General features: G+C 43.6%; 1 long non-coding RNA gene across 2 annotated transcripts in view; it reads right to left on the reverse strand.

Annotated features, from left to right (window-relative positions):
- LOC131826541 (uncharacterized) overlaps nt 1-25,645 on the reverse strand; it is a 43,442-nt gene that overhangs the window by 4,762 nt on the left and 13,035 nt on the right. Inside the window, exons 2-5 of one of the 2 annotated variants that reach the window (XR_009351639.1) lie at nt 25,370-25,462; nt 21,736-21,768; nt 20,865-21,037; nt 19,147-20,172 (exon numbers count right to left, since the gene is read on the reverse strand). This is a non-coding gene — a long non-coding RNA (uncharacterized LOC131826541). Of the gene's footprint in view, nt 1-19,146; nt 20,173-20,864; nt 21,038-21,735; nt 21,769-25,369; nt 25,463-25,645 lie in introns of those variants that run through there. The other variant, XR_009351640.1, reaches the window with a different exon arrangement.

Genomic DNA, 25,645 nt, shown 5'->3' on the forward strand with positions numbered 1-25,645 from the left:
CTTCTACCGCTCTAGCTAACCAGTGGACTCGTCCCTCCTTTTGGACACTTTTCTCTCTGGAATGACTTCTCGGGCTCTCCACATGCTTACTGATTTCCCTTCCCCACCAATGACGAGAGAGTCCCCTTATTCTTGGTACTTCCATTCCCTGACACTACCATGAAGGCAGAACCTTTGCGCCTGGGGAGAGACCAGCATAGTTTTCTGCCAGCTCCTGGTCACAGCATTTTCATCAATTGGTTGATAAATAACCTCATTTTAGGTGTGTTTCTGTTTTAAAAGACCTTATTAGGGATGTGTGGGTGGCTCAATCAGTTAAGTGTCTGCCTTGGGCTCAGGTCAGGATCCCAGGGTCTTGGGACCAAGCCCCGCACTGAGCTCCCTGCTCTGTGGGAAGCCTGCTTCTCCCTCTGCCTGCTGTTTCCCCTGCTTGTGGTCTCTCCCCACCTCTGACAAATAAATAAAACCTTACCCAAAAAAGACTTTATTGAAGATACTGATTTATATATGCCCTATTATTTTTATATACTGATTTTTTAAATATTTAATTTATTTTATTTTATTTTTTTTTTTAATTTTAATAAATTTTTTTATTTTTTATAAACATATATTTTTATCCCCAGGGGTACAGGTCTGTGAATCACCAGGTTTACACACTTCACAGCACTCACCAAAACACATACCCTCCCCAATGTCCATAATACCACCCCCTTCTCCCAAACCCCCTCCCCCCAACAACCCTCAGTTTGTTTTGTGAGATTAAGAGTCACTTATGGTTTGTCTCCCTCCCAATCCCATCTTCTTTCATTTATTCTTCTCGTACCCACTTAAGCCCCCATGTTGCATCACCACTTCCTCATATCAGGGAGATCATATGATAGTTGTCTTTCTCCGCCTGACTTATTTCGCTAAGCATGATACGCTCTAGTTCCATCCATGTTGTCGCAAATGGCAAGATTTCATTTCTTTTGATGGCTGCATAGTATTCCATTGTGTATATATACCACATCTTCTTGATCCATTCATCTGTTGATGGACATCTAGGTTCTTTCCATAGTTTGGCTATTGAGGACATTGCTGCTATAAACATTCGAGTACACGTGCCCCTTTGGATCACTACGTTTGTATCTTTAGGGTAAATGCCCAATAGTGCAATTGCTGGGTCATAGGGCAGTTCTATTTTCAACATTTTGAGGAACCTCCATGCTGTTTTCCAGAGAGGTTGCACCAGCTTGCATTCCCACCAACAGTGTAGGAGGGTTCCCCTTTCTCCGCATCCTCGCCAGCATCTGTCATTTCCTGACTTGTTGATTTTAGCCATTCTGACTGGTGTGAGGTGATATCGCATTGTGGTTTTGACTTGTATTTCCCTGATGCCGAGTGATATGGAGTACTTTTTCATGTGTCTGTTGGCCATCCGGATGTCTTCTTTGCAGAAATGTCTGCTCATGTCCTCTGCCCATTTCTTGATTGGATTATTTGTTCTTTGGGTGTTGAGTTTGCTAAGTTCTTTATAGATTCTGGACACTAGTCCTTTATCTGATATGTCATTTGCAAATATCTTCTCCCATTCTGTCAGTTGTCTTTTGATTTTGTGAACTGTTTCCTTTGCTGTGCAAAAGCTTTTGATCTTGATGAAATCCCAATAGTTCATTTTTGCCCTTGCTTCCCTTGCCTTTGGCGTTGTTCCTTGGAAAATGTTGCTGCGGCTGAGGTCAAAGAGGTTGCTGCCTGTGTTCTCCTCAAGGATTTTGATGGATTTCTTTCTCACATTGAGGTCCTTCATCCATTTTGAGTCTATTTTTGTGTGTGGTGTAAGGAAATGGTCCAATTTCATTTTTCTGCATGTGGCTGTCCAATTTTCCCAGCACCATTTATTGAAGAGGCTGTCTTTTTTCCACTGGACATTCTTTCCTGCTTTGTCGAAGATTAGTTGACCATAGAGTTGAGAGTCTATTTCTGGGCTCTCTATTCTGTTCCATTGATCTATGGGTCTGTTTTTGTGCCAGTACCATGCTGTTTTGATGATGACAGCTTTGTAATAGAGCTTGAGGTCCGGGATTGTGATGCCACCAACGTTGGCTTTCTTTTTCAATATCCCTTTAGCTATTCGAGGTCTTTTCTGGTTCCATATAAATTTTAGAATTATTTGTTCCATTTCTTTGAAAAAGATGGATGGTACTTTGATAGGAATTGCATTAAATGTGTAGATTGCTTTAGGTAGCATAGACATTTTCACAATATTTATTCTTCCAATCCAGGAGCATGGAACATTTTTCCATTTCTTTGTGTCTTCCTCAATTTCTTTCATGAGTACTTTATAGTTTTCTGAGTATAGATTCTGTGTCTCTTTGGTTAGGTTTATTCCTAGGTATCTTATGGTTTTGGGTGCAATTGTAAATGGGATTGACTCCTTAATTTCCCTTTCTTCTGTCTTGCTGTTGGTGTAGAGAAATGCAACTGATTTCTGTGCATTGATTTTATATCCTGACACTTTACTGAATTCCTGTATAAGTTCTAGCAGTTTTGGAGTGGAGTCTTTTGGGTTTTCCACATATAGTATCATATCATCTGCGAAGAGTGATAATTTGACTTCTTCTTTGCCGATTTGGATGCCTTTAATTTCCTTTTGTTGTCTGATTGCTGAGGCTAGGACCTCTAGTACTATGTTGAATAGCAGTGGTGATAATGGACATCCCTGCCGTGTTCCTGACCTTAGTGGAAAAGCTTTCAGTTTTTCTCCATTGAGAATGATATTTGCGGTGGGTTTTTCATAGATGGCTTTGATGATATTGAGGTATGTGCCCTCTATCCCTACACTTTGAAGAGTTTTGATCAGGAAGGGATGCTGTACTTTGTCAAATGCTTTTTCAGCATCTATTGAGAGTATCATATGGTTCTTGTTCTTACTTTTATTGATGTGTTGTATCACATTGACTGATTTGCGGATGTTGAACCAACCTTGCAGCCCTGGAATAAATCCCACTTGGTCGTGGTGAATAATCTTTTTAATGTACTGTTGAATCCTATTGGCTAGTATTTTGTTGAGTATTTTCGCATCTGTGTTCATCAAGGATATCGGTCTATAGCTCTCTTTTTTGGTGGGATCCTTGTCTGGTTTGGGGATCAAGGTGATGCTGGCCTCATAAAATGAGTTTGGAAGTTTTCCTTCCATTTCTATTTTTTGGAACAGTTTTAGGAGAATAGGAATTAGTTCTTCTTTAAATGTTTGGTAGAATTCCCCCGGGAAGCCGTCTGGCCCTGGGCTTTTGTTTGTTTGGAGATTTTTAATGACTGTTTCAATCTCCTTACTGGTTATGGGTCTGTTCAGGCTTTCTATTTCTTCCTGGTTCAGTTGTGGTAGTTTATATGTTTCTAGGAATGCATCCATTTCTTCCAGATTGTCAAATTTATTGCCGTAGAGTTGCTCATAGTATGTTCTTATAATAGTTTGTATTTCTTTGGTGTTAGTTGTGATCTCTCCTCTTTCATTCATGATTTTATTTATTTGGGTCCTTTCTCTTTTCTTTTTGATAAGTCTGGCCAGGGGTTTATCAATTTTATTAATTCTTTCAAAGAACCAGCTCCTACTTTCGTTGATTTGTTCTATTGTTTTTTTGGTTTCTATTTCATTGATTTCTGCTCTGATCTTTATGATTTCTCTTCTCCTGCTAGGCTTAGGGTTTCTTTCTTGTTCTTTCTCCAGCTCCTTTAGGTGTAGGGTTAGATTGTGTACCTGAGACCTTTCTTGTTTCTTGAGAAAGGCTTGTACCGCTATATATTTTCCTCTCAGGACTGCCTTTGTTGTGTCCCACAGGTTTTGAACCGTTGTATTTTCATTATCATTTGTTTCCATGATTTTTTTCAATTCTTCTTTAATTTCCCGGTTGACCCATTCATTCTTTAGAAGGATACTGTTTAGTCTCCATGTATTTTGGTTCTTTTCAAACTTCCTTTTGTGGTTGAGTTCTAGCTTTAGAGCATTGTGGTCTGAAAATATGCAGGGAATGATCCCAATCTTTTGATACCGGTTGAGTCCTGATTTAGGACCCAGGATGTGATCTATTCTGGAGAATGTTCCATGTGCACTAGAAAAGAATGTGTATTCTGTTGCTTTGGGATGAAATGTTCTGAATATATCTGTAATGTCCATCTGGTCCAGTGTGTCGTTTAAGGCCTTTATTTCCTTGCTGATCTTTTGCTTGGATGATCTGTCCATTTCAGTGAGGGGAGTGTTAAAGTCCCCCACTATTATTGTATTATTGTTGATGTGTTTCTTTGATTTTATTATTAATTGGTTTATATAGTTGGCTGCTCTCACGTTGGGGGCATAGATATTTAAAATTGTTAAATCTTCTTGTTGGACAGAACCTTTGAGTATGATATAGTGTCCTTCCTCATCTCTTATTATAGTCTTTGGCTTAAAATCTAATTGATCTGATATAAGGATTGCCACTCCTGCTTTCTTCTGATGTCCATTAGCATGGTAAATTCTTTTCCACCCCCTCACTTTAAATCTGGAGGTGTCTTCGGGTTTAAAATGAGTTTCTTGGAGGCAACATATGGATGGGTTTTGTTTTTTTATCCATTCTGATACCCTGTGTCTTTTGACAGGGGCATTTAGCCCATTAACATTCAGGGTAACTATTGAGAGATATGAATTTAGTGCCATTGTTTTGCCTGTAAGGTGACTGTTACTGTATATAGTCTCTGTTCCTTTCTGATCTACCACTTGTAGGCTCTCTCTTTGCTTAGAGGACCCCTTTCAATATTTCCTGTAGAGCTGGTTTGGTGTTTGCAAATTCTTTCAGTTGTTGTTTGTCCTGAAAGCTTTTAATCTCTCCTTCTATTTTCAATGATAGCCTAGCTGGATATAGTATTCTGGGCTGCATGTTTTTCTCATTTAGTGCTCTGAAAATATCATGCCAGCTCTTTCTGGCCTGCCAGGTCTCTGTGGATAAGTCAGCTGCCAATCTAATATTTTTACCATTGTATGTTACAGACTTCTTTTCCCGGGCTGCTTTCAGGATTTTCTCTTTGTCACTGAGACTTGTAAATTTTACTATTAGGTGACGGGGTGTGGGCCTATTCTTATTTATTTTGAGGGGCATTCTCTGAACCTCCTGAATTTTGATGCTTGTTCCCTTTGCCATATTGGGGAAATTCTCCCCAATAATTCTCTCCAGTATACCTTCTGCTCCCCTCTCACTTTCTTCTTCTTCTGGAATCCCAATTATTCTAATGTTGTTTCGTCTTATGGTGTCACTTATTTCTCGAATTCTCCCCTCGTGGTCCAGTATCTGTTTGTCCCTCTTTTGCTCAGCTTCTTTATTCTCTGTCATTTGGTCTTCTATATCACTAATTCTTTCTTCTGCCTCATTTATCCTAGCAGTGAGAGCCTCCATTTTTGATTGCACCTCATTAATAGCTTTTTTTATTTCAACTTGGTTAGATTTTAGTTCTTTTATTTCTCCAGAAAGGGCTTTTATATCTCTCGAGAGGGTTTCTCTAATATCTTCCATGCCTTTTTCGAGCCCGGCTAGAACCTTGAGAATTGTCATTCTGAAGTCTAGATCTGACATATTACCAATGTCTGTATTGATTAGGTCCCTAGCCTTCGGTACTGCCTCTTGTTCTTTTTTTTGTGTTGAATTTTTCCGTCTTGTCATTTTGTCCAGAGAAGAGTATATGAGGGGGCAAGTAAAATACTAAAAGGGTGGCAACAACCCCAGGAAAATATGCTTTAACCAAATTAGAAGAGATCCCAAATCGTGAGGGGGGAGAAAGGGGATAAAAAGAGGTTCAAAAAGGAAGAAAGAAAAAAAGAAAAAAAAGAAAAAAGAAAAAAGAAAGAAAAAAAAAGAAAAGAATTAAAAAAAAAAAAAGAAAACACCTAAGAAAAATATAAAAAAGAAAAAATATATGTATTAGATAAACTAGTAAAAAATCGTTAAAAAAGAAAAAGGTAACAGTTAAAAAAAAAAAAAATTTTTACCCGAAGGCGAGAAAAAAAAAACAAAAAATGAAAAAGAAAAAAATTAAATTAACCGCAAGACTAAAAAAAATCACAGGGCAAAAGCCATGAGTTCCGTGCTTTGCTTTCTCCTCCGCTAGAATTCTGCTGCTCTCCTTGGTATTGAAACCGCACTCTTTGGTAGGTCAACTTGGTCTCGGCTGGATTTCTTGTTGATCTTCTGGGGGAGGGGCCTGTTGTAGTGATTCTCAAGTGTCTTTGCCCCAGGCGGAATTGCACCGCCCTTACCCGGGGCCGGGGTGAGTAATCCGCTTGGGTTTGCTTTCAGGAGCTTTTGTTCCCTGAGCGCTTTCTGTAGAGTTCCGGAGGACGGGAATACAAATGGCGGCCTCCTGGTCTCTGGCCCGGAGGAGCCGAGAGCCCAGGGCCGCACTCCTCAGTGCGCGCTCTGAGAACAGCGCCCAGTTACTCCCGTCTGCCTGACCTCCGGCCGCGCTCCGAGCTCACCGAGCCTGCGACCGGTTCAAGGTCACCCCGAGGTGCGAGCTTACTGTCGGCTCTGTCTCTGTAGCCGGCTTTCCCGTTCCAATACCCGCAAGCTCTGCGACACTCAGACACCCCCGATCCTTCTGTGACCCTGCGGGACCTGAGGCCACGCTGACCCCGCGTGGGCTTCGCCCCGGTTTAGTCTCTGGAGCGATGTCCCTCAGCGGAACAGACTTTTAAAAGTCCTGATTTTGTGCGCGGTTGCTCCGCCGCTTGCCGGGAGCCGGCCCCTCCCCCCGGGGTCTATCTTCCCGTCGCTTTGGATTCACTTCTCCGCTGGTCCTACCTTTCAGAAAGTGGTTGTTTTCTGTTTCCAGAATTGCTGTTCTTCTTCTCTTCGATCTGCCGATGGATTTTCAGGTGTTTGCAATCTTTAGATAAGCTATCTAGCTGATCTCTGGCTAGCTGAAGTAGTCTGGGCCTGCTACTTCTCCGCCATCTTGACTCCTCCCCCTAAATATTTAATTTATTGATTAACACTGAGCTCAGGGCCAATAGCACTCCACCTCAGGCCTGAAAGAAGCTTACCTAACACAAATATTTTCTTCAGAAGGCACCTCGCAGTCTTCTCGGGCTGAGGGTTGCCCGCCAGCATTTCAGCACTACATCGGAGGGCCACTTAAGCAGCAAAATCACTGACAGCACACAACTGTGTAAAAAAAAAGTGGCACTAACTAGGCTGCAGAAAGGACACTTGCTGACAGCAGGAGAGCATGAACAAGAAAGCAGGGGCTGGCCCAGTATGACCTCAGCTGGGAGCACAGGGCATCAGGTGACTCCAGTTTTCCCTGATCGGCACCATGTTTGGGAATGACACCAAAGTCCCACGAGCATCAATACTGGAGTCACGAATAGCAACGAGGCCAGTTGGCAGATGGAATTGGTGAATACCAAGGACCAAAGTGCACAGATGTGCCCACAGCTCAGAACCTGGCTCCGCACATCTTTCTCTTTCTCTCTGCTCCCAGCGGGGGCTCTCCTGCCCTCCCACCAGCAACTCCCAGCTCTGGGCAGAGAACTTCCAAACAAACATCTCGGGCACTGACCCCTGTCTAGACCAGCAGTTCTCAAAGGAGGGTTCCAGGGTCCCCAGGGAGAGAGGAGAGCCACCACACCCCTTTAGAGAACTAAATACCTGCATGGATCTGGATTTTCTTCATATATTTCAGCCAAAACAATTTGTCACAATTAAATGTAGGAGCAGATCAGAGAAGCCAGCAGTCTTCTATTAAGCTGGACATTAAAGAGATCTGCAGAAATATATGCCAATCGCTAAGAGGATCCTTTTTTTGGCTAGGAAACTAGGGTACTGTTACTTATGTTAATGTGTGGGTTTGTTATTGTTACTTTTAAACAAATCACTAAATATTTTATATGTCTCAGTTCTAATTTATTTTTTAATCAATTAATTAATTTTTAAATAAACATATGAAGTATTATTTGCCCTAGGGGTACAGGTCTGAATCGCCAGGTTTACACACTTCACAGCACTCACCGTAGCACATACCCTCCCCCAGTGTCCGTAACTCCACCCCCCTCTCCCCCTGGGCAACCCTCAGTTTGTTTTGTGAAACTAAGGGTCTCTTATGGTTTGTCTCCCTCCCAATCCCATCTTGTTTCATTTCATTGTTCATTGTTTCCTTTATTCTTTTCCTACCCCCCAAGCCCCCGACGTTGCATCTCCACTTCCTCATATCAGGGAGATCCTATAATAGTTGTCTTTCTCAGATTGTCAGTTCTAATTTCTAATAGAATAAACATTGATAGATAAAACCCATGTACTCAGAAGTTCCTTAGGTCCTCGATAATTTTTTTAAAGATTTTATTTATTTATTTCATAGAGAGAGACAGAGCAAGAGGGGGAACACAAACAGGGGGAGTGGAAGAGGGAGAAGCAGGCTCCCCATGACGCAGGGAACCCAATGTGGGGCTCAATCCCAGAACCCTGGGATCATGACCTGAGCCGAAGGCAGTTGCTTAACAACTGAGCCACCCAGGTGCCCCTAGGTTCTCAGTAATTTTTAAGAGGTTGAAAGAGGCCTGAGATGGAAAGTTAGAGAGTCACTCCTCTGTATTTGTACTTGGGATCCTGTATTTTAAGATCCTGTCAGTATCTTAACTTGACCGAGAGCTTCTTCCTCGGTCCCACTCACTCTCAAGCCAGTCCCTCCTGAAGTCTCAGCTTCTGGCATGATCGTTCTCTCAGCCATCTGGGCCCAAGACCCCAATCCTCTCTACCTCCTCCCCTCCGCGCATCCCCTACAGTTTTCACTCAGGAGTTTCTGTAGAATCCATATCTTCCTGTTCTTCCCCACCAGCAACAGAGGCCTTTGCGTACTAGGTCAGGTCCAGACTTTTCTGTCAGAATGCCGGTGAACCCCTGCAGCGGGGTCCCTCTGTTCCTCTGACCAGAAGACTTTCATTCTTCCCTCGCAGATGGAAAGATGGGAAAGGCTGGCCCTGAGGGGGTGGGGGGCGGGGTGGGCCGCTGCCTTCCGTGGGCCACAGAGCTCGGCAACCGTTTCAGTTCTGCCAGGACAGACCTTTGCAGGTGTGGCAAAGGACTGATCATGTCCTTTGGACATGTCTTCCACCCACAAACTTCTGCCACTGCGGGATTCAGCATCTCCTCCTCCTCCTCCTCCCCGGGGTGAGTTTCTAAACCTTAAGACTTGTACAATAGCGTGATGCTGGTGGCAAAGGACAAACTCCTGTTGGTCTGATGTGTCCTGTGCTGGTCTCTGTTGCGATGTGCAGGGTGGGGGTAGGGATAGGGTATGGTCCCCGTGGTAACTAGTCCCAACTCTCTGGGTAGGCCTTTGCTTCCAGAAAGGCCCCACTGCTGGCCAAATGCACCTACATTGCTCCTGGCCTAGAAACTAGTTACTAATAATTTTTACTATGCATAATAACAATCGCAAATATTTTTGTGCTCTTACTTTGAACCAGTCTCCATACTGGTTTTATCTCATTTAATCATCACCAAAAAATCTAGGAGATAAGTACCCATGTTATCTCCATGTCAGAGACAAGGCTCAGAAAATGTAAGTGATTTACCTAAACTAACAGCTCAATAGCAGAGCTGGACCTTCTACACGGATCTGTTGGAGTGCAGTGTTCATACTCTTAGCCCCTCACTGTGAACCTTTCCTCCTCTGAAGGCCCTGGAATGTTCCTTCTCTTCACTTTGCTTAGAGGACTGTGGTATCTCTGTGCTGATCAGGGGTTAAAGTTAAATAGTGTGTGCATTCTGCTCTATGGCAGTCAGCTGTTGAGTCCATCAGTCAGACCCAGACCCTGCCCTCCGCCCTCTAGAAGCTCACACCAAGCTATATTAAAGGATTTTGCCCTGAAAGCTTCAAGATTGCCAGGGCGAGAGGGCTGACTACTGAAAACAAAATCCACCGCCACCAAGCTTGTCAGCTAGGGCACTAAGAGCTAGGCAGAAGGGCTGTGTTGACTTTGATCTGAGGCCTCTGAGGAAGACCTTGGGCCTTTCCCAGAGACATTGCCCTGTGGAGGGACCTCAGCCAGCCAGAGGTACAGAGAAGCAGAGATAGAGGCTGGGAGAGGGGAAAAGGCAAGAGGGAGGGGGAGGCAGGCCGTGTGGGTCCCAGACCAGATGCCTGACCTTCCCTGTGAAAGCTCGCCACAGTGCTCCCCACAAAGGCTTGCTCTGTGCTAAAAATGTCATCCAGCCGGGAATCCTGTCTCTCACTGTTTTGTGTCAACTTCACCCAAAGGTCACCTGTTGTAAGAGAAAGCCCAGGTGGACAGTGAAGTGGGAGGGAGTCCGGTAGGCTGATTTCATTCTGGTTTAGCTGGTTTTTCTTTAAGTAAATAAACAGGGCTAGAGTTCCAACTGGTGTCCAAATGGCAGTGAAATGTACCCTGTCATCCCCAAGTGACAGCTGATTTTAATACAAGCAGGATTGTCCCACGTCTTCTAAAACAACAACAACAAAAAAGTGGTGATCAAGAGAAGCAAAGGTTGGTGCTCAGGCTTCTCGAAAGGAGCTGGTGAAAATGGCCTTAGGAGAGCAGCAATCCGGTGGCCAAGGATGAGGAATCCACACGGATGTGTGTGACAGTGCGGGCTTGGGTGACGCACAATGATGAAGAAACAGAGGACGCGCTTAGAGAATTGCAAACACTTGTAACCTGTGGCTCTTATGTTGCAAACAACAGAGATGAGCTTTGGATAACTGAAGACGAAAAGAGGTGTCTTGAAAGACTATCAGCAGCTCAGAGAATCATAGAAAAAGGCCTCAGCAGAGACAGGAAATAGGGCAGCTCCAGAGATCCAGGGAATAAGAAGAAATGAGCAGCCCTGCCCTTTGAGATGAACCTCTTTCACCATTTTGGATCCTTGTGTCACATGGCTCAAGATCTAATTTCTATGGGGCAAGATTCTCATTTGCTTACTCCAGATCATGTGTTCATCTTTGGTTGGGTGTGGGGCACCTTGAGTGACCGCCCCACCGAGCTTGCCTGCAGTGGATGGGGGCAGTATCTCCATGGAAAATGGATGGGAGATCTAGATGCTGTGCAAGAGATGGACGCTTATGTTCTTTACTCATGCGAGCTATCCCTGTTGGCTCTCATGGAGTGAATTTTATAGCAGCACTATCTGTTAGAATTGGGACTGGAAATATTAGAAAGAAAGTACTATCAGTGGAAAGAAGAAGGAGGCAATGACAAGAAGAACAACTTGAAGGTAGAAGGTATGTTTGGAGGAGACGGGGGAAAGTTACTTCCCTTCCTGTTCACTGGTCTTCAGAGTTTCCATGTACAGTTTGGGGAAAATGCCCCAATTAGCTCTGCCCAACGGAAGGCACTAGTGCTAACCATCGAGAAAAGATAAATATGGAAGAAATAAATTTTTCAAAGTGTGAAGTCAAACTGAGCACAGTGTAAGAGCTAGCCCATGTCAGTTGTCTAAAGAAAAAAAGAAATTTCTTTCTTCAGTCATACATAGTCCCTTTATTCTTGTGCATTAAGAAAAAAAAAAAAAGAAAAACTGTGTATAAGAAAGTGACATTGAAGCTTCTAATAGAGTTATTCAAAAATGATAACTTCATACTAAAGACCAAGTATTCAGAAAAACCACACACATACACACACACACAAACTCTTGCAATGAATTAACAAGTCAGGAAGGAAATGAATAACAAGTGATATTCACAGGGAATGAGGGAGGTGGTTACAGTGCTGAGACACCTACAGACAAGCCCTAAAGACTCAAAGGGTGAACCAAAAAAACATCTGAAATCAAGACCAAAGGTCTACAATGTAACAGAATCACTTAGACACTGTTGAATAGAAGCCCAAGGGTCCTCTATCTCAACTCATTCATTCAACAAGTAGGTGCTAAGCTCCAGCTGTGTTGTAGAGTATGCCAGCTCTTAAGAAGATACTACCACTGACTCTAGAAATCTACATTTACTATCACCTTACCCTCTCATACTGAAATTTCTTAAAAACCTAGCAACAAAATATTCATGTTTACCAAGTTAAAAAAAATTTTCTGTGTAGCTGCTTGAACTTATCACTTGAAGAAAAAAAAACAAAAACAAAAATTGGGAAAACTGTATGGAACTTCAAATTCCATATCAGTGTTTAACAGTTTTCTGGTTACCAGAGGAAACTCTTGAAGCTTACCAACTCCTTTTATTATTCTTTCAGCAGCAAAGATAGAATCTGTATTTGGAAAGTCATGTTTCCATCATGGTAATAAAACAGTTTTTGAAAAATTATTTAACATATTACTCTACTCAGTTGGAAAAATATAACAAAACATGAAGCAGGTTTAGACTTCAGAATGATCTAGGCTTGTCTTGTGGGTTGTTTTTGGAGAGAAGGAATAGGGTAAGAAATTTTCTGGATTTTATCCAGGTCAGATCCAGTTCAAACTTCAAAGAGAGAACAATATTATTATTTGAGTTCAGTTTCAATTCAAATTAAAATATCAGTTTCCTACTTTGGGTTTAATTCAACTCCCTGCTGAGAGCTGAGAATGTCATTCAGTGAAGGAAAAGATGCCAGAGCAATTATTTTTTAACTCATCTTGTGACCCCCTACCCCTCTGTAAATTGAATATAGTTGATGGCTTTCAGATTCACAGAGCATGAAGCACCATGGAAATCCTGCAGGCCACAGAGTTCCTTGGACTCTGGGACACATATAGCCAGAGAGCCTCTATGAATTCATCCCCTACTATGATGAGTGGCAGGGCCATGTCAGGGTCTGAGGAGTCCTTGTCTATGGGTTGACCATGGGTGAGAAAGCTTAGCAGACAGGAAGTAGGCTATGGGGAAGCGGACACTTAGCATGGAGAAGGAAGTCAGAGGGATGAAATGGACTCCATCCTACACTGGGAGAAATGTTAGAGTCTTTGCGAAGATGCCTGCTTTTGACTCTTCATTCATTGCTAGAGACCATGACAAAGGAACTCAATATCCAGAGGAAAAACCTAGTAAAAGTGGAAGGTGATGATACGAAGGAGTGTCACAAAAAGGGCGGTCATGAGAAACCCCTGCTCAGTTCTCTTTCCCTGTGCTACGCACTAATGGACCTGTCACAGCCTTGCTGAGATGGGACTGGCCTGGCCTGCTGCCCACCCACCTATCCCCACCAGTGTTTTTGCCACCAACACCCACACCCGTCCTCTGCGGACGCAAATGCTACGCAAGATGACAGCCCGGGAAGCCCCTTCTCCACTCTGTTTCTGCCTTTCAGAAGGCAAATTTGGAGACTCCCTGGGGAAATCTTTAGGCAAAAATGAGGGAGGGATTCACAGTATTTTACTAGTTCCCATCCCAACATCTATGCCCTACCAAACCTGAGCATTTGGTCTTCATGCCCTTGGAGGGATTAAACAACAAGAACCTGAAAAACACTCAATCAGGTATTGAGAGGATTAAATGAAATGATATAAGACAAGCGCCTCAAAAAAAAAAAAAATCACTAGAAATGCAAGGTCACATTAAACTTTAGGGGCTTGGTTGCAGCTTTCCAATAGCCTACAAATAGAAATGTAAATAATATATCTCACATGGTTTGGCTTTTACACTATTCTATCTTTTATTACTAGTTCCAATCACGATATTACTCTTACTACCACTACTGGCAGACTTGTTAAGTTGGGCACTTTGCCTAGTACTAAATATATATAATAAAATCATCCCAATTAATCCTCCCAGGAAACTTGTGAAGGCACTATTTGCATCCATAGAGAAGGAACTGAAAAGTTCCGTATTTATGTAATAGTCCATTTTTTAAACTGTTGATTTAACAAGTTTCTTTCATCACAAAGTGAACTGCCCTATATACATGGTTCTGTTTTTAACCCTTTATACACTCCATTGACATGTTAAGCTATTTATGTTTCGATACCGAAGTCTTTGTTTATTGTATCTTTTCCTATTTAATGTCATTACATTTTTCCCACCAAAACATCTTAGTGTTTTTTTTAAAAACAGATTTCCCCCTACATTTTAACTTGATTTGGCTTGTTGTCTAGGGAATAGAAACACATGGTGCTATTTACAAAGACAGGAGACTAAATAGTAAACAGGTCTTCGTACCCTAAATTTTATCATTCAGTTCTCCCTCAAGAGGTAGCTGATGTTACCAGTTTCTTTTCCGCCTTTCTAGAAATAGTCCATATGTATGAACTTTAAAATAAGTTTAACAAGTGCTATCAAAAAATTCAGTTAACATTTTGATTAGAACTGTGTTGAATTTATAGATCAATTTGAGGGAAAAGTGACATCGATACAGTAACAAATCTTACAGCAGCTAGAATGTGTTTCCACTTCTTTGGCTGTTTCCATCCTTTGGTGAACTCTCACAATTTTATTCATATCTTGCACATTTCTGATAATATTTATGCTGAAGTAGATGAGTATTTTTTTATGTTTGGCAATAACGAATGGAACTTTGGTGTGTAGACTTTGTATCTTATCAGTCTAATAATTTCTCACTTGATTATCTTGCATGTTGTATTTAGACAATGATATTGTTTACAAACAGTGACAGTTGAGGCCTTTTCTTCAATCTTTATACTACTTTTCTTGTACAATTTTATTGATTTAGTAAGGCTTTTAGTAGACTCCAGTGAATAGTATCACAGGTAGAAGATAATACCACCTTTTCCTTTGTGGAAATATTTCTTCACACCACTAAGTATCATGTTTGCACCGTGTTCCCAGAAGCTACGTTTCCAGTTTCCAATAGCAGTAGGTTTTGGATTTAATCAAAAGCTTTTCAGTGTCTACTGAGATATTCAAATGGCTTTCTTCTTTTAATCTCTTAACTTATTGAATTATAGGAATAGGGTTCCTGGGGCACCTGGGTGGCTCAGCCATTAAGCATCTGCCTTCAACTCAGGTCATGATCCCGGAGTCCTGGGATCAAGCCCCGAGTTGGGCTCCCTGCTCTGCAGGAACCCTGCTTCTCCCTCTCTCACTCTCCCTGTCTGTGTTCCCTCTCTCACTGAGTCTTTCTCTGTCAAATAAATAAATAAAATATTTAAAAAAAAAAAAGAATAGGTTTCCTGCTGTTAAACCATTTTGCATCCCTAAAATTGAACTTACTTGGTCATAATGCATGATTTTAAAAAAATATTTAATTTACTATTTTTGCATCTATAATACTAAATACTTAATTTAGTATTTGCATGTTGTATTTAGACAATGATATTGTTTACAAACAGTGACAGTTGAGGCCTTTTCTTCAATCTTTATACTACTTTTCTTGTACAATTTTATTGATTTAGTAAGGCTTTTAGTAGTGTCATGAGATTAGGACCTTAAGTTTGGCTAAGGATTTCTTAGCTTAAAAAAGGCTGAGGAACAAAGAAGCTTTGATCGATATTTTTACCACCTTTGAAAATCTTACTGTAACCAGTCCAGTGATAAGACTTTATCTTCCATAATTGTCTGAGTCTCTTCTTTGCCCTCCCTGACTGAATGTTTCTGACTGCCTTATTCTAGACAGCATTGTTCAGTGGCTATTGTTGCAAAATATCTCCTTTTCTCTTTGTATTAGAAAAGATGCATTCTATATTGACTTTCAAATATTTTAATTGGAAAACAATCTATTTTAGGCAACTATTATTTCTTTCATAATTTCAAACCATGTGTTTTTGCATGAGCGTGGATTGCCAAGAAGGAGTGCAGAATTACGTGGATAGCAACTCCATCGGGAAAAAAATGATTCCCAGAGGCCCCTCAGTGGGCTGTTACAGGATAATATAATATATGAGAATGGGCATGGGGACTGTATGTACCAGTTCTTCCAGGACTGTTCAAAGTCCTGGAGAAGTCCTCTTCTGTTCTGTTGTCAAACATGTGTCCATATGCACGTGCCTTGGTTTCCTGAAAATAAGGTCACTAGGTGGAAGAAAGCCAGCTAAGATTCATCACATGTGCCAGAAAGCCCAAGATATGTCAAAGAAGTAACCCTCGACAAATCTTGGTGGGGAGCATGTCTGTTGGCCATCGTGGACTCCTAAAAATAACTCTCCACTGGCCATGGTGTCAGAGGCCACCCAGTGTTTTTCTGATGACACGAGGCCAGGCGGAGGAAGCAGCAAATGTTCAGAGGACTTGTCTAAGTCCCTCCTTGGGTTGCTTTTGCCTGGACTTTGGGTTTTGAGTTCTCCCTAGGAATGGGTCTTGATCCGTGTGGCTAACTGCTGGTTGTCCCTCTGTCTATTCGCCTCTTCTTTCCACAGTGACAGGGCTTCACTGATTACATGGCCATCCAAAGGTGACATTTTCCTTGCAACTAAGTGGTCACATGACTAGGTTCCTCCCATGAGCCTATGAACATAAGTTAAAAGTACCACTTCCAGACGTTTTCTTAAAACAATTAGGTACACACTGCTCGTGCTACATTTTCTACTTTCCCAGAAGTGGCAGGTAGAGGTAGAAAAAAAGGACCACAGATCACGTATCTGCCCCTCATTCTCCTATCATAAAGGTGTTCTATATCTCTTCAAATCTTTCTTAACCATCGGCAATAGTCACGCTTTGGCATGTAGACACCAGGAGCCATTTCAACCCCCTTCTGTGTTTGGAGACATGCCCACCATGGGCACACTTGTTGGGAACAGGCTCCACTTCCCACTAAAGAAGCCCCAAAGGCCTATTACTTCATATGAGAGACCAGAGCTTAGCCCCACAGACACCCCTGCTGTCTCTGAAGTAGGAGATCTAGAAAAGCAGGGGCAGTCTAACACAGCTGGAGAGATGCAGAATAATTATACAGCAGTTAAATGTGTATTAGTTCAAAACACAAAGCAAGACTGAGAAATTAAGTAGCTCTGTATAACAGATATAATCAGACATAATGAAATAAAGTTAAGGGGAAAAATCCAAATTATAAACACAAGGGAAAATTCTAATATCAAGCTAACTAGATTATTACAAGACGTTTTAAGAATTCCAGCGGGGTTCCTGCTTCTCCGCAAGGCAGATTAAGCAACACATTTTTTAACTTTAATTATAGCAAGAAAACCCGAATGTTGGTTAAAGCTTAAAGGGTAGACTCCCTGGGTTGGTGCGTTCGTAAAAATCTCCAAGGAGAAATTACACTCAGAGGCACACATTGAAAAATATAAATAAATGAAATGAATTTACAGATCAATGAAACAAATTTTAAAAGATACATGGTCCTCTTCAGCAAATGGTGCTGGAACAACTGGACATGCCCATGTTTTTAAAAAAATGAATCTAGACAGACAGAGATTACATCCTTCACAAAAATTAACTCAGAATGTAAAACACAGACATAAAGGTAAAACACAAAACTACAAAACACCTAGAAGAGAACCTAGGTGAGCTTGGGCTTGGTGATGACTCTTTGGTACAACACCAAAGGCACACTCTAGAAAGAAAGAACTGATGAGCCAGACTTCACTAGAAGTAAACACTTCCACTCCCTGAAAAACACTGTCAAGAGAATAATGGGACAAGCCCTGGACTGGGAGAAACCATCTGCCAAAGAATATTTTACAAAGGACTGTGATCCAAAATATACAAAGAACTCTTAAAATTCAACAATATGGAAACAAACAATGTGACAACAAAGGGGGGGGGTGTCAAAGACTTTAATGGACGCCTCACCAGGGAAAATATACAGAGGGCACATAAGCAGATGAAAAGATGCTCTGCCGTCACGTATCATCAGGGAAATGCAGATTAAAACATTGAGATGCTACTATACACCTATTAGAACGACAGAAGTCCAGAACACTGACACCATCAAATGCTGGGGAGGCGTGGACTCACAGACACCCTCCTTCCTTGCTGATGGGAATAGAAGGTGGGGCAAGCCACTTCAGAACGCAGTGTGATGGTTGCTTGTAAAAGTGCACATATTCTCAAGCTTGGGATCTAGCAATCATATTCCTTCGGATTTTTCCCAAAGGTGCTCAAAACTTATTTCCACACACAAACCTGCCCATGACGTTTACAACAATTTTATTCACAATTGCCAAAGCTTGTAGCCAAGATGTCCTCCAGGGGTGACTGGAGAGAGAAGCCTGGTCCCAGCTCCCTGGGTTCACGGCAGCCGCCCTGCGAGGGCTCAGCAACCGTGGCTTCCTATTGGACAGCCCAGACTGGATCAAGGAACCTGGTTGCGGTGGTGGGGGGAGGGGGAGTAGGGGTGGTCCTCCACTGGGATTTTTTAAAAAGTCGCCTCCCACCCTCACAGTGATATCTCAGGAAGCTCACACACAGTCCTGAAGGCAGCTTGGCCTTGGGAGGCCAGTGGAAGGGGGTGAGGGGTGCTGAGCAGCAGGGGTGCGGCACCTGGGGACTCGGCCCTGACCCTTTCCTCCGACTGCTTGGCCCCGCAATACCAGGGAGTCTGGCAGTCTGCCTGGGTGAGCCGGTCCTCCAGAGAGGGTGCAGAGGGGCACAGAAGCTAGCAAGGGGTCAACCAGACAGTGCGCCTCCTCCTGGGAGCCCCCTCCTTAGCTAGGACTGGTGCAGAGCGCTGGGTGTGCTCCGTCTTGCAGGCCCATCCCCAGGGTTCCTATGGCCTTCCTTTGCCTCTAGGGGTTGTTGCATTACCCCCAAACATAAACACCCTCATGCTATTTTGTCTCTATTTCCAAAAAGGTGCCTTTATGGCGTCTCTGCGCCAATCAGCCTAAAGCGTAATTGCCCTATTATAAACGCGGGTCTTGTTTCCGAACCTGCCATCAAAGGTCTCCCAGGCTCCCTCCCAAACACTGTGAGCTGCTTCCCCCTTTTTACTGGAGGGGAAGCGGCCTGAGAAGCCAGCTACCTATAAAACTGTGAATCAGGCAGGAAGCCAGCGCCTCACCCAGCCTATTAGCGTGACCGCCCAAGGGTGTTAGGTAAGCCCCGGAATCCTTCCTAGATGCCAGGAGTCACATGTCACATTCCACCTTAGGGAATGTTTCACCAACTTGCAGCTCAGCCTCCTAACCATCTTTCCACCGAAGAATTAAAAAAGGGTTTACAAACGCAGGATGAACATAGTCTAACTTTTTCTTAATGAATCACACTTAGGTTATGGCTAACAATTCTTTTTTTTTTTTTTTTTTAAAGATTTTATTAATTTATTTGACAGACAGAGATCACAAGTAGGCAGAGAGGCAGGCAGAGAAAGAGAGAGAAGTAGGCTCCCTACCAAGTAGAGAGCCTGATGTGGGGCTCCATCCCAGGACCCTGAGATCATGACCTGAGCTGAAGGCAGAGGCTTAACCCACTGAGCCACCCAGGCGCCCCATGGCTAACAATTCTTAAATCATGTCGTTTTTGTTTCTTCTCTAGCTGTCACTCCTGTCACTTCTGTTACCTGGTCCTTGTTTGCTCCTGTCTCTCTTTTTCAAAAGTTCCATTTTCCATTGGCTGAGGTCTGAAAAGCCAGATGGCTCTGTCTGGTAGAAATGTATGCAAACTAAATGTCGGCAAGTCATGAAGAATGATCAAAACTCTTAAGACTTGCTTACGTGCTTGGGGTTTGTCAACTATTTGAGCTCCTCAGAGATTTTTTAAATACAATTTTCCCCCCAAAGTCCACTTATCTACAGATAATTGATGAGTGACTTTATTTGCTGGTAAGCATTACTTCCTAGGTTATACCAAGATTCCCTACCTTTCATCTTATGTAGTCTTTTAGGATACTGGAGAGAATGATTCCAGCCTAGGGTTCAAGCTTAGGAAACTTCAGGAGAATACACAAAGCTGGTATTATTTGCTGTATCAAATGTTCTCATTTTTCGCTAACCTCTGGGCACATTTACAAATATTCTTAAAGAAAGCATTCATAGCTTATTATCTACCAAAGGGAAAATGGAAACCAAATCTGCTCTCACTCACACCTACCTTTTAAAAATATATTCATACAGTTGATTACTCTGAAAATGGACAGGCATGATGGCCAGCTGGCACGGGAAGCTGTTGTTCTGGAATCTACTCTAATGGTTGTTTTGATGGAATCTGAAATTCCTCTGTTTCCTTATCCTTGGGAGCATTTTCCCTTGGCTGCTCACTCTATAAGGCCCTGAAGTCTGTGAGATCTTGACAAGGATGTCTCATGCTTGATAGAGGGAGAATTGTTGGCGTTCCAGAGTCTCCCTTCAGATGAGGAGAGAACAAGGAGTTTCCCTGGGAAAGAGAATCCAGTATGGGGCTGGTGGCGAGTGGACAGTGGGTCGGGGTAGGGGGGGAGGAGGTTTACTAATGTTTATCTTCATGGGAACCAAAGGTGGAACAGATGGTCCCATCTGATTCTGAAGGGTGGGGAAAGGGAAGTGATTTTGTGGGGTTGCCTAAGTAGGAACCTCATTGACGAACGCCTGGAAGGGGTTTCATCAGATCGGGAGGGTGAAGAGGCTGGATTCTAAGGGCAGCAAATAAGCCCGCTCGGGAAAGCCCGAGTTGACCAAGAGGCCCTCTTTCTTCCTTCTCAGAGAACACGACCACCTCAGAGCTGGGGAAACATCTGAAAGTTCATAGCAATGTTTACTCAACGGATAAGCCACACAGAAGCTACTCACCTTTCCAGGAAGTCTGCTACAGCAGGGGTAAAGCCACAGGTAAGGAAGAAGGTGTAACTAGGTATAGCCCTGCTTCGTTTCTGACTCACCTTTTGGCTATGCCCGTCTGGCTTCACTATGCCTCAGCCTGTCCACCTGTCCAATGGGAGGAGGAGGGGGTGAGATCGTTTGTTTGGTAAAATTCCCTGAAATCTTTGGCGAAGGGTTCTTCAAAAGGGCGAGGGAGTATAATTATCCCTGAGCTATGAGGTATGCGGTTGCTATAAGTAGGGTCTGGAGTAGGATTGCAATGTCAGGTACCTGTTTACAGTGGGGCCTTGAGTGGTCCAGGAAAAAGCTTGTCAGAATTCTCTGGACATGCATTCAAGAGAGCAGAATTTCAGCCTTCCTGACGACCAGATCTCCTGTGTGGGCGCTTCTGGCCAAGGCTGTCCATCCTGGAGTGGACTCCTCAGTGTGACCCGTTGTGGCAGCTGTAGATGAGGGCACATTCTGGGTCATCTCAAAGACTGGCCCAGAATATAATTAATACTGAAGCGGCATGGCCGCATGAGTACGTGTGTGTGTATGTGTACATGTGTGTGTGTGCACGTGCAGACACTCTCTTGCCAACTCGGCATATTGCCTTTAAAAGTACAGTAAGTAGGGGCCCCTGGCTGGCTCAGTCAGTGGCTCATGTGACTCTTGATCTTGGCATTGTGGGTTCTAGACCCACGTTGGGTGGAGAGATTACTTAAAAGTAACATCTTCAAAATAAATGCATTAGATAAAAATTCAAAATGGAACCGTAAAAATGCACCTAAGCCATCCCCCACAAAGTCAGTTCTAGGATGGCGTGTGTCTGTGTGTTTTAAATCTAACAGTGGTGTCCAGCAGCAAGGTGGACACCTTAGCCTGTGGCTGTCCCAGACTAATATGGGAGGCATCTGCCACAGGGACTGTGGCATCTTCTGAAAGCTGGGTCAGGGAATCACACTACTATTGGGGAGGCCTGGGAGCCAGAATGTTGGCCGGGGCAGGCTTTCCCACCAACCAGTAAGGGCCCTTGGGGGCCTGGTCCAGGGATAAACATGAAAATGCGGTGTGTGACCTTTGTCAGTTATCACAGGACACTTAGGTAGACCCATGGGGGACTAACTGTTGTGTGGGACCGCCAAGTGTTCAGCTTTACCCAGGTGCGACGATGACGTTTCTTTTCTTTCATCTGGAACACAGAATGGAGGGATGGGAAGACACAGCTAAAGACAAGATTTCATTATTGACCTAAGCATACGAGACGCGCCGGGACTTGCCCCCTTCCTCCCCCTCTCTCCCACTGCTTTCAAACCTCTTCCCTTATTATTCTTGTTGGTCTAGGCAATGGGTTTTATTATTTTAGGCACCTGGTACAGAGTAGTTGTTCAACTGATACCCGGTGAATGCATGAAAACAAGCATTGGAACTTTCAGAAATACGCTGCGGAGTAGCCTGGTGAAGGACGTTGAGGTAGGAACATGGCAGGTGAGCAGAAGAAAGGCAGTGGGGAGAGACTGCAGAGGGACGATCCCTCTCCTTCTCGGGCGCCCTTCATCTGGGCCCCGTTGCGTGGCTGCCTCCCCTGCCAAGAGGATGTTGTGTTATCTGCGCAGGGAATGATGATTCTGCGCTCTGATGCTCTGGGAGGCCCTGGGAAGCTAGACTGCCCGAGTCGGTCCATGTCTCCCCGGAACAGCAGGAGCCCTGCCCTGAAGGCTCAGCGTCATATGGGAATGACAGCGTGAGGATGAGCGGGGATCCCCAAATCCCTGGTGAGTCCCGAGGGAACTTTCCAGATAGCAGAGTGAGGTTGTACAGAGCTTGTTTGCTGTTAATAATCTCAATTAAGAATCAGAAAAAGGAAAGGTTTTGTTTTACCTTCACTTTTTTTTTTTCTCTCTTTCCCTATGCTTTTGCTTTGTGTAGATCCAAGTTTCTGACCCAGGTTGTTTTCTCTGAAAAACTGCTTTTAACATTTCTTGCCAGGACGCTCTACCGGAACTAATTTCCTCCATTTCTGTATCTCTGAGAAAGTAGTTCTCCTTCACTTTTGAGGCATAATTTCACAGGGTACAGAAGAGTGAGTTTGTTTTTTTTCTTTCGACATTTAAACTATTTTACTTTCTTCCCTTCTTTGCATGGTTTCTGAGGAGATGTCAGATAAATTCTTATCTTTGCTCCTCTGTAGATCCCCCCCAACCCTGGCTTTTTTCAGGATTTTTAAAAAAGATTTTTTTTTTTTATTTATTTGACAGAGACACAGCGAGAGAGGGAACGCAAGCAGAGGGAGTGGGAGAGGGAGAAGTAGGCTTCCTGCTGAGCTGGGAGCCTGATGTGGGGCTGGATCCCAGGACCTTGGGATCATGACCTGAGCCAAAGGCAGACACTTAACAACTGAGCCACCCAGGCACCCTTTTCAGGACTTTTAAAAAATCTTTGATTTTCTCTAGTTGGTAGATGATATGCCCAGATGGTTCCCTCCTTCCCACTCAATTTATTCTTTTTGGTGTTCTCTGAGCTTTTTGGACCTGTGGTTTGGTGTCTAATATTAATTTGGGGGAAATTCTAAGTTATTATGGTTTCAAATATTTCTTCTGTTCCTTTCCCTTTTTCTTTTCCTTTTGGTTTTTCCATTATGCATATGTTACATCTTGTAGTTATCCCAGAGTTCTCAGATACCCTGTTCTGGATCTTTTTTTCTAGGTTGTTTTTTTTTTTTTTTTCTGTTTGCCCTTGACTTTGGGAGGTTTCTATTGGTATATTCATTCGCCAGCTGAGATAGTCTTTCCTTAGCCATTTCCAATCTAAAAAACTCATCAAAGAAGTTCTTCATATCTGGTCAGTGTTTTTGTTTGTTTCATTGCCTGTTGGTGTTTTGGATAGCACTCAAAAAAATCTTTCTTAAAATTTCCATCTCTCTGCTTACATCACTATTCTTATAATGCTGGCTACTGGATCCGTTGGAACGGTCATCATACTCATAAGAGTTGCTTTAAATTCCCAGACTGATAATTCCAACATCCCTGCCATAACTGAGTCTAGTTCTGATGCTCGATCTGTCTCTTCACACTGTGCTTTTGTCTTTTACTGTGCTCTGCATGCTTTTCTTGGTAGCCAGAGGTGATGTAGTGGTGAAAAGGAATAGCCTTTTCACGTACACACCTCCAGGTGTGTCGGGAGGCACAGCGTTCTGTAAGTCTTGGTTTTCTAGTGAGTTGGTGCCTGGAACTGGGAACTTTACAAGGGCTTCTCAGGGTTCCCTCCACTTTAGCTGAGAGACGGTGGCTGGAGGGCACTGGGGGTGGCTGTTTCGTTGCCCATGTCAGTCAGCCCAGCAAGTAAGGTTCTGGTTAAACAGTTTGTCTTTGAGCACAGCTTGTTAAGAAGAACAGAACGCTCTTAATATTTCAGAATGGTTCCTTGTCCTCTTTCCCTGCCAGAGCAGGAGGCATTTTTCCCCCCTAATTTTCACTGTAAGAAACTGGTAGAGCTCCAGGAAGTAAGATCACAAGAGTGTAGGAGTCCCTGGACACTGGTTCCCCTTGAGTTTGTAACTCTCAGGGTTGTGCACACTGAGCTTCCAGCAGTTTCTCAGATATGGTTCGGGTTTCCCTCTCTTGTCACTCCTGGTCCCTGTGGTTCCCAGGGAGGTTTCTGCTGCAAGTCAGTTGGGATTCTCTGTATTCACCCGCCATTGTCTCCATTTCGCCAGGCAGCAGTTTGCCCGGTGACCTCACTTCTCTTATGGATCTGAAAAGAATTGCTAATATTTCAATCTATTCAGCATTTTCCTGGTTGCTAGGATGGAGTAGTGACTTCTCAGCTTCTTACATGCTGGAGCAGACTCCAGAAGTTCCACCCAGATGTTTTGAGATGTAAAGGAAGCTAATACATACTGAGCACCTGCCCTAAGTCAGATGCTCTACCTGATCCGTTTTCCATTTACTCCTTTCAACAATCCTATAGGGATAGGCCTCATTCTCCCCATTTTGCAACTGAGAAGTCAAGATTTGGAGGCAGGAGACAGCTGGCCCAGTGTTCATGTATTCTCGCCCACTCCACAGCCCATGTCCATCCAACTATGTCCTCATGCTGAAAACGAAGGAGGACTCAAGGGCAGAAACAACATATGCATCAAAACCCATTTCCCATGTTTATAAAACCAGCTCAGACTATCATATTTATGGATAAAGGACCCTTTGTCTGATTTTATGCTAAAGATATCGGTGTTGGTAAAGCCCCCGGTTTTGAGTTGTTAGCATACTGCTAGACAAGGGCTCGGCATTTAATAAATTCCTGCTGAATAAATGAATGAACGAGTCTTCCGTCTCACCAAGGAATTCTTTTGCTGGGTCTGGCACTATGCTAAGTGCTTCGCATTCCTTATCTCATGTAATCCTCTTAACAATGTAGGAGAGGTGCAATTATTTTTCCCACTTTTACTGTCAGAAAAGGAACTTGCTCAAGGTCACAGAACTGTGCTTGTCAAGGTGGGGCTCAGCCCAGGTCTGCCAGGCTGCACAGTTCTTGCTCTTTATCTGGGCCGCCTCCCGATGGGTGGATGGGAGGGGCGTCCTTCCCATGGCCGCCTGGGGTTGGCCCGCCTCCCAGTGATATTCCCTCTAAGCCCCTCGCACCCACTGCCGGGCATGTGCATCGGCTCCTCAGGCCCCCACATGCCTTCTCACCCCGCAGGCTGCCCCCAGACTCCAGCCAGGACCCTGCAGAACCAGCTAGATTAGCCAGTCAGGCGGAGGACAGGCTCAAGGGCTCTGCCCAGACTGACTCACAGCATGGTCCAGGCAAGCGTGGCAATGAGGAGGCGTTTGCCGTCTCTGCCTGGGGTGGACATGATCCCTTCTTCTTTTTCCTGCTCCAGAATGCTGGAAAGACAGAGCACCGGATTACAAGGTCAATGTCTGAGCCTGTGACAGGAGTCATCCTTACCAGTTGCTGGCTGTGTCATCCTGGGAAAACCTCTTAATCTCACCAAGACTCAGTTTCCTCCTCCATCAGCACAATAATCACCATAAGGATAACAATCTCTATGTCTTGGGCTGTCGTGC

Source organism: Mustela lutreola, chromosome 3 (assembly GCF_030435805.1).
Source record: "Mustela lutreola isolate mMusLut2 chromosome 3, mMusLut2.pri, whole genome shotgun sequence".
NCBI lineage: Eukaryota > Metazoa > Chordata > Mammalia > Carnivora > Mustelidae > Mustela > Mustela lutreola.